Here is a 12154-nt window from a genome sequence, read left to right on the forward strand (position 1 = left end):
CTTTGACTGAACACACTAGGCCACACCCGTTGGATTATCCCCTAGAGTGGTAAATGGATGACTTTAAGTATTTAGGCATCCACGTTGCCAGAGACAAGGACACTCTGATGAGGCTTAATTATGGGCAAGCCATGGACAAGGTGATAGACAATGTCTCTACGTGGATTAAATTGCCCCTCTCCATGGCTGGCCGGAACTCCTTGATTAAAATGAACATTCTTCCAAAATTCTTATATCTCTTCATCAACATTCCGTATTACCCCGGATCCTTCTTGTTCCACTCTCTCAATTCACAATTAATCAGGCTAATCTGGGGGGGCAACTCTAATAAAAGAGAGGGACCCACAAACCAAAGGGGTGGGGTACCAAAGGACTGTTACTCAATGCAGAGAATCCCCTTTGGATAACCTTACAATAGCATCCTATGCTCATAGATACACCATTAAAGCATAAATGCTTGCAAACACAACATTCAATTCAAAAAGTGGAGCATAAAGCGAACATATAAGGAGAATAACTGTGAAAATTTATAAAAAAGTGTACAGTTTATTTCAATATGTATTATATAAAAACAGTATATATTGTTTAAAAAAAAATTTCACAGCAGTTACTTAAATGAAATACAACATACTGTGGGAAACAAAGATAAAAAGGAAAATAATTCCTATGGTTTAGAAATGACTACACTAGTCCAGAACGCAATCACACTGCACAATTCATATAATATCGTAGTTGGAGTGGTTGTTTCAAAGACTTAGTCTAGAATCACTCAAAAATTGCATCGACGCGTTTGGGTGGGCATGTAAATAAAGAGCCAACACCCTCTTCAGGATTAAAATATATAAGAATCCCACACAGAAATATAATATCTCATAAGGTTCGCCGACAGGTCCTCCAATCTCCCCAATATTAGATCACGATACCATGAAAATGGTTATCTTTTACAGGCTTGTTGCTCATATGCACTGCTCAAGGCAGTCCCAGAATATCAACCATATATTCATTATATCATTGACATCTGACAGTGTAGATACTTGAGGAGCATTAGTATGGTCAAATTGCCAATAGTTGTTTCAGTTAAAAAGTATAGTGATGGCACGGGTAGCATAATAGTGCCAAGTCCCATCAACAGCACGACCGCCCGCAGTCTGCTATGTTTGCTATGTCGCAAAACAGACGAGTAACCGGGACCGACGTCTCCAGAGATGTAATCTGGGGGGCAAACAGGCACGATTGAAATTGACCACACTTATGCTGCATACCACGAGGGCGGCTTTGATATCCCCAATTTTGAACAATACTATTACAGTGCCCAGGCACATTTTGTGGTATATTGGTTTCACCCACCCCCATACATGCCTCACTTTGCGGTTGAGGACGGATACATGGCCCCTACTCCTACGACCGAATATGCATACATGCCCTCTAGGGAGCGTCAGGAAGACCCTTCCACGGTGGACTGCACAGTCCGGGCGTGGAATTGGTTAGCCAAAACTGAGGGTGTGCAGCTGATGTACTCCCCGAGAGTGTCCTTGCGCCACTGTCCTTTGCTGCCTGTAACGGGTGAAAAGATTTGCCAACGCCTGTTAGATGGATTGAAGCTGGGGACGTGGGGAGACTTATATATTGCTGGGAAATTCCGCACGACAGAACAGTTTTTTGGAGACAAGGAGTATTCCTTCATGGATATGTTTTTATACACGCGCCTGAGGCAAAGTGTACGTGCTCTAACTCCGGACTTCCCGCAGGAACCGGAAACATATGTGTCATTGCACTTCATGTTGCAACCCAGAAGCACCCACACATGTCATCTCCATGCTATACAAAAGGGTGCGTAGCGCCCCCTCCACACACTCTGTCCGAGCTCGCCGGGAATGGGATAAGGACTTAGACAGCCCCCTAACGGACGAGCAGTGGGAGATGGCCTGTCTTCAAACAGAAGCCATATTCAGTAACTGTCGATTGCGCTTAGTACACTATACATTTTTGCACCGACTATCACACCCCAGCGCACCTTTATCAGATTCACCTTAGAGAAGATGACAAATGTTTGCGATGTGGACAAGGGGGGGCGGATTTTATGCACTTGGCCTGAAGGTGCCCTCGCGTTGCTTCTTTCTGGGAGGAGGTATTCACAGGGTTAACCAGCATGGTGGGCCAACCTTTGACACTGACACCTTTGAGAGCCCTATTGGGACTTACGGGGGACATACGCACAACACACAAGCAGTTCCTTGCCATGGGTATTCTACTAGCATGTAGACAGGTGGCTTGCAGATGGGGCAGAGGGAGAGCCCCCAAATTTAAGGATTGGCTCCACGAAATGTCCACCTTGCAGGAGTACCTACATGCGTATTCAGAACAACTACCACTGCGGTCGCGGCCACTGGATATCTGTGGGCCCTTGCTGGCTTATTTGTTGCGGCTGGAGAGTGACGGGGATGGAGCCGAGGGTGGGCCACGGGGGAATGAATGAAATATAGTGAGAGAATGGAGGATAATTGAAGAGTGAACAGGCACAGAGATACCAAGGAGGAAGGTCGTGGGGTAAGAGGATTGCAGACCCTAGTATGCTGTTGGCCGAGGAAACCAGGACAATATCTCGCCAAGAGAGTGGACTTTCGGACCTTGCATTTGTATAGTCGACCAGTTGGACTGAGCTCTATTTAAAGTGCTGGGGAGGGGGGAAGGACGTAGGGGTAGATAGGGACGATGTTGGAGTTGGGGGATTGAGGGGGAGGGCTGTTTTATTTCTGATGTAGGATTATAAGTTGAATGCTGGCGTAGTGCAGATAGCTCTAAACGACTTTGTATTACACTATCCGATATATAATAAAGGTTTTTGAAACTTAAAAAAAAAAAGTGTTGGCAGCCAATCATATCTTACCATGAAATCTGTGCATAGCCCCTACCCAGATATTCGTATTTGCTTTTCCTTATATTTCTCAACATCTTCTGAGCAGATTTACACTGGTTAACTGAACGCGTGATCTGCAAACCAAAATCTACCTTCCTGCTAAATTTGGTGTAATTTCATTTAGGGTTCGGGCTGTAAAGGTGTTGAAAGCTCCTATGGGAATTAACATGGGAAATCATATTTTGTTTGACCCCCTTTTTCTCAGCCCCCACTTGACAAATCACCCCGTATTTTTTCATGCATAACAAGACTCAGCATGACACTTTTTTGAAAACTTATGTAAGGATTCGTCAAACGGCCCTCACTATATAGGCAAGCCAAAAATGTTTTTTCTATAGGAACATGATCTAAGCTAGAACTGTCTACTGGCGACCGACAGCAGGTAATATATATCTGTGTGTGTATATATTATATTTTACTGAAAAACCCAAAGGTTACAGGCACGTTATAGTTTGGCTCAGATTTCACTGGTACAAAATGAGTGAAATTCAGCATTTTTATTTAGCTGAGCTAACTATAACTTGCACCCCCCGCAATGCACTGCTTATGACTTCACACATTACAGCACTCATATCATGGTCAGTGGCCGTTTTGGGCCCGTGAAATCCATCCCCATGGGCGGGGCTTAGCAATTTTTGTTTAAAAAAAAAAAGAAGAATACTAATGGGAGGTGGGTCTCATCTACAGCGGCCAGCCCCTTTAAAAAAATGTATATATATATATATATATAGTCACAGAAAAAACCATAGGTTTCAGGCACGTTATAGTTAGGAATTAGCATTTAAAAAACCTTAGGAATTCACTAAAAAAACATAGGTTTCATACATGTTATAGTTAGCTGGGCATTTCACTGATACAAATCCATTGGAATTACCCCGTTATAGTTAGTTCAGCTAACTATAACTTGCGCGCCCACAATGCACTGCTGATGACATCACATATTACATCACTCATGACATGGTCAGTGACATCACTCATGACATCACTGATGACATCTCAAATGACATCACTGATGACATCACTGATGACATCATCCTTGTGAAAGAGTGGCAGACCTCCTATCACCCTAATATAACCTTTGATACACACATTCAAAAATAGAAACTAAAATTCACTATGCCACTGGGATTTGGTTCCCCCGGGGGCTAATTTGAAAAAAAGCAGACCTGGATTTTTTTTTTCCACAGGGTACGCATACCTATGCGTATCCCGCGATATTTAAAGAAAACAAAAACATATTTTGGGCCTTGGGGGTCCTTGTGGGACCCCCTGAGCAGGCCTAGGGTGTCAGGGTGTTTCTACCCTGCCCCCTTTGCATGTTTTTGGCGTTTATTTTGCTGTTTACTTGTGCCTTGGTTCTACCGAGGCACAAGATGGCTGCCAACACTTCCTAGTTTGAAGTGTTGACAGCCAATTAGCATAAAGCTCGTGCTCGGGAAGGTACGGAGTACACTACAGAGTACAGTACAGAGTACGGTACTTCATCTATAGATATATCTATGATTTTACTTTTGATTTTCTCAGGAACTACTGAACGGATTTACACCATTTAACAAAAAGCATGATCTGTGAACATAACTCTACCTTTTTGCCAAATGTGATGTAATTCCGTTCAGCAGTTCGGGCTGTAGCCCTGGCTAAAGGTCCTATGGAAAATTGAATGGGGAAAACATGTTTTGGGACCCCCCTATTTTCTCGGCCCCCACTTGACGAATCACCCTCAAACTTTCAGGAAAGGAGAAGAGCGGAGCAGGCCATTTTCTTAGAGAATTTCGCAAAGATTCGTAGACCGGCGCCAAAGTTATTCCAAATAGAATGTTGCGGATTTCCTATGAAAAACTAGGTCCTAACTATAACTAGGAAGGCCACACGGGGGACGTTTCAGGAAACACTTTATTTGATTAAATCAGCATGATGCATTTTGGCCGACACTGGCCTTCTTGTGATGCCTTAATGTTCAGGCGGTTTCTGAAAACACCAAAATATACAAGTCCTGCACTTTCCCATTGGTGGTGATCCGCTCCGCTCCCTTCCTCATACTTGCTCACCAGACCGCAGTTTGTAGAAACTGCAGGTCCCAGGATGCACCTGTAATCCCGGTAGGTGCTGCATGGGGGAATTCTCTCCAAAGTGGAATGGCGGGTACAGGACAGCAAACGGTGAGTAAGATACCAATATCCTGTGAGTGCTGATATCGCTGTGTCTCCTTGCGTCCTCAAACACCGCTGCAGCCCCATGCTCCAGGTCACCGTACCGGCAGAGGCAGGAGTGTGAAATACATCCCGCCATACATATCGCTGCCTCCCAATGCTCCTGGATTTCGAGGCGGGCCACAGACTTCCCGATACCTCGGACACACAAAAGAACCTGCGGGAGCAGCTGCCAGTAATGTCCGCGGCCAAACTTGCGCAGTGGGGGCCTCCAAATCACGTTGCTGGCAAACGTGAAAATATCCAGAACACCTCCTCCCAAGGAAAGAGTGAAGGCCACACAGGGGATGTTTCTGGAAACACTTTATTCGATGAAATCGGCATGATGCATTTCGGCCAACACTGGCCTTCTTCTGATGCCTTAATGTTCAGGCGGCTTCTGAAAACACCAAAATATACAAGTCCTGCACTTCCCCATTGGTGGGGATCCGCTCCGCCCCTTCCTCATACTTGCTCACCAGACTGCAGTTTGTAGAAACTGCAGGTCCCAGGATGCACCTGTAATCCGGTAGGTGCTGCACGGGAAAATTCTGTCCAAAGTGGAATGGCGGGTACAGGACAGCAATATATATACACATATATACATATATATACATATATATATATATATATATATAGATATATATATATATATATATATATATATACATATATATATATATATATATATGTATATATATATATATATATATAATAAAAGGAATGGGACCGCACAGACCTTTTCCTGGACCAAATTTGGCCTGGAGCCCCCATTCCCTGGGGCTCGACCTCTACTCTGGATCCCCTGGTCCTACCCAGGGCACCCACTTTTATCTCTTGTGGGTGGCAGGAGGAGCCTAAGTCTCCCACAGTCCCTGCTGGCTTTCCCCGTCCTGTGGGTACATTTGAACATGGGAGCTGCTTACATGCAGCTCCCTCTGTCCAAAAGCATTTCTGTTCCACTTTAAGCAAGTGACAGCATTTAACATGCTGTTACTTTCTGAAAGTGGAGCGGTGTTTATTATGGCTTGGCCGAAGTTGTGCTCCTGCCAAGCCATAGCAAACAGCAACATCCCCAGGGGGCACACAGGATATTGCAGGAGCCGGCCCTTGGGGCCATCTTTGTATTCGGCAGGGTGCCCGCACAGCTCCACCATGGAGGTGGTAGTTTCTGGGGCCTGGGGTCTACAAAGGACACCCTTAATGATTGTATTTGTGCCCTGGGTAGGTGGCGGCCCATGTGGGCTGCCACTCCATCACGTGTTCAAAGTGCCTCTTTATTGTTCTGCACATCTCATCCAGAAGCACGCTCCTTCACCTAGGGCCATATGTATCAAGCACTAAAGCATTCGCAAATGCCGAAATTCGGCGTTTGCGAATGCATTAGTGCTAAATGGTATGTATGAAAGAAATCTGCGTGCAAAATAAGGAATCGCAAATTTTGCGATTCCTTAAATGCAATGTAAGAAGCATTAAAAAAATGAAAATTGGCCTTAAGGAATCGCAAATTACCACCAACTTCAAGTTGGTGGTAATTTGCGAATTCCTTGAAAAATGCACTTTTTTGCATTTTTCAAAGTGCAATGTGAAGCACATACATGCACTTAGGGCATGTATGTGCGCCACATGTGCACCCATGCTAACTTCAGGGGGTGCAACAGGGTGTCCTTTGGACACCCCTGCACCCTTGAAATTATTCTCAATTTGCGATTCTCAAATTGCGAATCGCAAATTGAGAATAACTTACCATTTATTCCTATGGGCCTCCTGGCCCATAGAAAGGAATGGGAAAGTATTCCTTAATTGCGATTCGCAATTTGCTAATCGCAATTAAGGAATACTAAGAAATCGCTAAAAAATTGTGATTTTATACATACATCCCTATTTACGATTCTCAAATAGCGATTTCTGAAAAATCGCTATTTGAGAATCGCAAATCAGGTTGTTGATACATATGGCCCCTAGTCTTTCAAACTACAAAATGCTGCCCCAGTAAGTCAGCCGCGGCCCACTTAGAACTTGTGCACTCTTTGAAAAATAAATTTCTTCCATTGGAGTCGCTTCGGTAAGTTACACTACATGACCGCCTGACGCATTTTGGAAAGAATTTCCTCTTCAGAAGCTGCACGTAAAAAAATGTACACAACTAGCCACCAATAAATAGCATTATAAAATATCATAGTCCTTAGGTGAATGTTAAGCCAGTGCAAAGTTTCATGAGATCGGTAGTCTTTAGAAATGCATGTGTGGGTTTCCAATCCATCAAGTGTTCAAAAGCGTTTCTTTATCGCTCTGCATTTCCCAACCATAATGCACGCTTCTTCACTTATTCATTAAGCCGAAAACGGCTCACAAAGGGCCAGATTCTGAGAATCTGGCCCTTTGCGAGCGCTATTTTTGCATTTGGGATTCATCATCCCAAATGCAAAAATCGCATTTGTAGGAATCGCAAATTTGCGAAGAATTGCATTTAAGGAATCTCAATTAGAGATTCCTTAAATGCAATTCATGAACCATTTAAAAATTGTGAATTCCCAATCTGGTGCCGCTATTTACTGCGAAGTCTGACTTCGTAGTAAATAGCGAAACTTAGAAAAATGCACTTTAGTGCATTTTTCTAAGTTGTATATTACACACATGTGTGCGCAACACCAGTGTACATGAGCATTTCAGGGGTGCTACAGGGTGAAATCACTTCCTTATTTGCGATTCGCTAATTGCTAATCGCAAATAAGGAATGACTCCCCATTCATTCCTATGGGCCTTTAGGCCCATAGGAATGAATGGGAAAGCCATTCCTTATTTCGAATTAGCAATTAGCGAATCGCAAAAAAGGAGGCAGTAGAAATCGCTATAATTTTTGCAATTTCTACATGAATCCCGTTTTGCGAGTCCTTAATAGCGATTCCTTAATAATCGCTATTAAGGACTCGCAAAACAGGACTTTGATGAAGCAGCCTGGTTGTAAACAGGAGACACGATCGGGCTCATGTTTGCCACTGAGGTGATAACTGCATGTACTTAAAAAAGCATAAATGCAAGACTAGATATCATAAGTCTGTATACACTGATTTTTTAATGAAAAGTTTAAAAATTGATTACTCGGTCAATAAACCTACGTGTTGTTAGGAAAACCAGAGCAAAAGGTAAATAGCAGTGCAAATTTTGCAAAAGAATTGTCGGGGTATCGCGGAGTAAACAAACTTGGCAGAAATCATCACCCACTGAAGGGAAATCAGGGTAGAACTTAGTGAACAGGTGACTGCAATCAATCTGCTGAACTGTCATGCATTTGACCTGTGAGCAAGACTGGGAAAGTCCGAAACGCATGAGGCCTCTGAAAACAAGAATTCTCTGTTTGTTGCTGGCTTTGCTGCATTCCAGAATAAACATTTGGAATCAATTTGGGAGTGCGCCTTCATCTGAGGGCAACTTTTCTTGTGTGTGTATGTATATAAATATATATATATATATATATATATATATATATATATATATATATATATATATATATATATATATATATATTATATATATATTTATATATATATATATTGTAAACACCTCTGCAAGGAAAGACATGAGTCGCACACACATCGCGGTCATTTGCAGCTAATTTATTTCAAAGGCTCCGTTTTCCTAATGCATTTCGACCGTTGACTTTGGTCTTCTTCAGAGGAGGAGCTCTGCATACATCGTGGGGCAGCGCTTGAACTAACAGGGCCATAACGGTGCTTCATTTAATTGTTCAGCCCTCCAGTGGGCGTTACTTTAACATCAAGCATCCTGGTACCTGTAGTTACTTCACGGCCATCAATGATTTCCCTTCAGTGGGTGATGATTTCTGCCAAGTTTGTTTACTCCGCGATACCCCGACAATTCTTTTGCAAAATTTGCACTGCTATTTACCTTTTGCTCTGGTTTTCCTAACAACACGTAGGTTTATTGACCGAGTAATCAATTTTTAAACTTTTCATTAAAAAATCAGTGTATACAGACTTATGATATCTAGTCTTGCATTTATGCTTTTTTAAGTACATGCAGTTATCACCTCAGTGGCAAACATGAGCCCGATCGTGTCTCCTGTTTACAACCAGGCTGCTCCGGTGTTTAGGAACGAGCAACTACCAATGGCCGCTGCCGATACACTCTTGCAGCTAGGCCGACCAATCATGAACTAGGCAGGCGGGTCACATGGCCCGTTCATCCAGTAAGGGGAAGCCTCTTAAACAACTGCGGTCTGAGACGCCGGTACCTCCCCAGTAAGTTCAGATGCCGGCTTAGAAGTACCGATGGAGAGGTAAGCCCGCTATGGTTTTGTTTGTATTGTATTTTATCCATATAGCGATAAACGGGTTCTCTTTAGTGCATATGTTAATCTGCTCCTCACTTTAGAGTAGTTCCAGCGTCCACATTAGGGACCTGCCCTGTTCGTTCTCTTTAACCAAATAGCACATCGTGCGCTTCTTGAAACTCGGAAGCTTGTTTCCAGTCCAGGGAAGACATGGTTTGGCAGTTCGGGCTGGACTGTTCCCATGAGGCACAGGGTCAGACTGATTTGCATATAGCCATGTCTGAACTGGAGTGGCAGAGTGGGCTAAAGAACGGTGATGGATTAAACCCAGATGTTTTGACTGGGTGTGAGTGTTTGATTGATTCAGATGCTCCGTCCATCACCACCCCCTTTTGTACCGCTTTTGGCCGCCATAAGTGTGGCAGGGTATGCTCAGACGTGAGTCCCTTGCTCACTTTGCCACTGGATTCAAGCAAGCCGGGCTGAAGACGGCTGGAATGCCAGAAACCGGTCCTCGGAAGCTTGTTTCCGGTCCAGGGAAGACATGGCTTGGCAGTTCGGGCTGGACTGTTCCCATGAGGCACAGGGTCAGACTGATTTGCATATAGCCATGTCTGAACTGGGGTGGCAGAGTGGGCTAAAGAAAGGTGATGGATTAAACCCAGATCTTTTGACTGGGTGTGAGTGTTTGATTGATTCAGATGCTCCGTCCATCACCACCCCCTTTTGTACCGCTTTTGGCCGCCATAAGTGTGGCAGGGTATGCTCAGACGTGAGTCCCTTGCTCACTTTGCCACTGGATTCAAGCAAGCCGGGCTGAAGACGGCTGGAATGCCAGAAAACGGTCCTCGGAAGCTTGTTTCCGGTCCAGGGAAGACATGGCTTGGCAGTTCGGGCTGGCCTGTTCCCATGAGGCACAGGGTCAGACTGATTTGCATATAGCCATGTCTGAACTGGGGTGGCAGAGTGGGCTAAAGAACGGTGATGGATTAAACCCAGATCTTTTGACTGGGTGTGAGTGTTTGATTGATTCAGATGCTCCGTCCATCACCACCCCCTTTTGTACCGCTCTTGAAACAGAGCGGCAAACTTATTTGATATTTTGAGCTCAGATACCTGCTCGTAAGCTGCTGGGTTAATGCTAACCAGTTCCACACTGTCCCTAAACAGTGGGTGAGCACCCGTGAGGCATTACCATGTATAGGAGTTTTAGCACTCAAACGATGCATCCCGTTTTTTACAAAACGGAGATATGAACAGATGATTGATTAACACATGCCAATGGACATAACACTTGGCGTGTTCTGTTCACCTTTCTATGAAGGGTAGGCGAGTCATTTTTAATCAGTTCGGTCTGGGAACGTGTCACTTTGTGAATGTGGGTCTGTTACAAAGAGGGGTATGTTTTCATTTTTGTTTACTTGCCCCAATATAGAGCGGTGCTTCACTCTACTCCTGAGCAACTGCCAGGTGGGGTGAGGTCTTCACTTCTTACAAGTTTGGTAAGATTTATATATTTTTCTTCACGTGGAATATAATTATATATCCCTGAATGTTGAAACGGGACACTACTTTAATGAGTGACTATGTCAGCATGATGGCTTGGCTACACTAAGGTTTATGAGCAATAACCTAGTGATGTTTGTGTGTTGATGTGTGTTGTAGAAGCCTTTTTGGAACTTAACTCCCTTCTTTCTGTGAAATACATGACCTGTAAGAAAAGACAAGACTCGACACCTAGAACTCTCAGTTGATCTCTGTGCTTGTCTCTATTCTGATTTCTTACTTTTACTTTTCACTTATATCTTATTTTGTTTTGCAGTAGCAATATTTGTTGTTGGGTCCTGAAGAAAGCAAAAACAAATACGTCCCTCATTGCTGAAACATGTCGACCTGGTACCACATCTAGACAGCTAATTTTCAAACTGTCTTGACAATTTTTAATATTGGCAGAGCGAGTATCACCGTAATAAAATTGTTCATTGCTCCCTCATCCAATTTTAAATTCCCTTTTCCATTTTTTTCGTTTTCTCTTTTTGCACTGCACTTCTTTGGTCACCTCACGTGTTGCCACTTACCTTTGCAGGGGAGTGGCAAGACCATACTGCCTTCTATCTCAGCTAAAGAGGACCATTTACCATCTTGGTCACCTTTTTCCTTGAGAATAGTACATGTGGGTATATGGTCTCAAAGGAATCCCAAATGATGAAGGGCGGTTCCAAGTGGTGACTGATGGGTATCTTTGACCATCTGCCAAGGTGTCATAGTTTACCGCCATTCTTAGTCAGTTAGGAAGCTCTTGTGCCTTGTGGTGACATGCACCATTAACTCACATTACTTACAGACCCTCTGGTACTCTTATGTTGTTGTATACTGTTAGGGAATGTTCCCAGAGCTTAGGTCTTTAAATATTCCCGTGGGTCCCCAATTTGATCGTTGTGTTGTTGTTATTGTATTTTTCAACCTATTTTATGCAGAACGTTCTAATAGAAAGGTATATAACTCCTCTTCCATATTTAATCCATTAGGGGATTTTCAAATCGAGGTTGATATATACATAATTTTTAGTCGTCGTAGGGCTTTCACCCTGTCTCCTCCTCTAACCGAGTTGGGTATTGTGTCAATAATCACTTAGTAAGACATTTGAGTCGCATTACTTTGGTGGATTTCAGCACAGTGCCTAGCCACTGGGTAAGTCAAGTCCTTATTTTTTATGCCTGGCATGTGTTGCAAAAAGCTTTTATGTATGTGCAA

At 43.5% G+C, this 12154-nt stretch overlaps 1 protein-coding gene across 2 annotated transcripts in view; it reads left to right on the forward strand.

The window, feature by feature from the left end:
- LOC144823913 (interferon regulatory factor 3-like) overlaps window positions 1-12154 on the forward strand; it is a 295117-nt gene that overhangs the window by 129752 nt on the left and 153211 nt on the right. The gene's annotated exons all lie outside the window — the stretch shown is intronic.

This window comes from Lissotriton helveticus, chromosome 3_1 (assembly GCF_964261635.1).
Source record: "Lissotriton helveticus chromosome 3_1, aLisHel1.1, whole genome shotgun sequence".
NCBI lineage: Eukaryota > Metazoa > Chordata > Amphibia > Caudata > Salamandridae > Lissotriton > Lissotriton helveticus.